Source organism: Temnothorax curvispinosus, unplaced genomic scaffold, assembly GCF_003070985.1.
Source record: "Temnothorax curvispinosus isolate PA1 unplaced genomic scaffold, ASM307098v1 QBEX01011856.1, whole genome shotgun sequence".
Lineage (NCBI taxonomy): Eukaryota > Metazoa > Arthropoda > Insecta > Hymenoptera > Formicidae > Temnothorax > Temnothorax curvispinosus.
This window is the reverse complement of record NW_020221636.1, coordinates 394,548-394,849: the sequence shown is the minus strand read 5'-3', so window position 1 is coordinate 394,849 and position 302 is coordinate 394,548. Positions and strand designations below refer to the sequence as shown.

Genomic DNA, 302 nt, shown 5'->3' with positions numbered 1-302 from the left:
TCGTATAAACATATCGTCACGGTCGGTGGCATAAGGGTAGCATAATAAAATAGACTCGAGCAACAAAGACTTTAGATTCGTGGAGGGTCACATTTCGACCAGATAAATATTACAGTACACAAAAGTTAATTTTTCAGTTACATGAAAAAGAGAGACATTAATACGATTTATTATAAAATTAGGGCGTTTTGTCATACGCCGCTCTTTCTTCGAATAACATGAGATGTTTTTAAACGTGCGTTTATGTTAATGCTCTAATTGCACCTCATTTAGGAGAACTCGTGTTTAATAGCGCTACAATG

General features: G+C 35.4%; 1 protein-coding gene across 1 annotated transcript in view; it reads right to left on the bottom strand.

The window, feature by feature from the left end:
• Window positions 1-302, bottom strand: part of LOC112461867 (protein unc-45 homolog B-like) — a 32,053-nt gene that overhangs the window by 28,912 nt on the left and 2,839 nt on the right. The gene's annotated exons all lie outside the window — the stretch shown is intronic.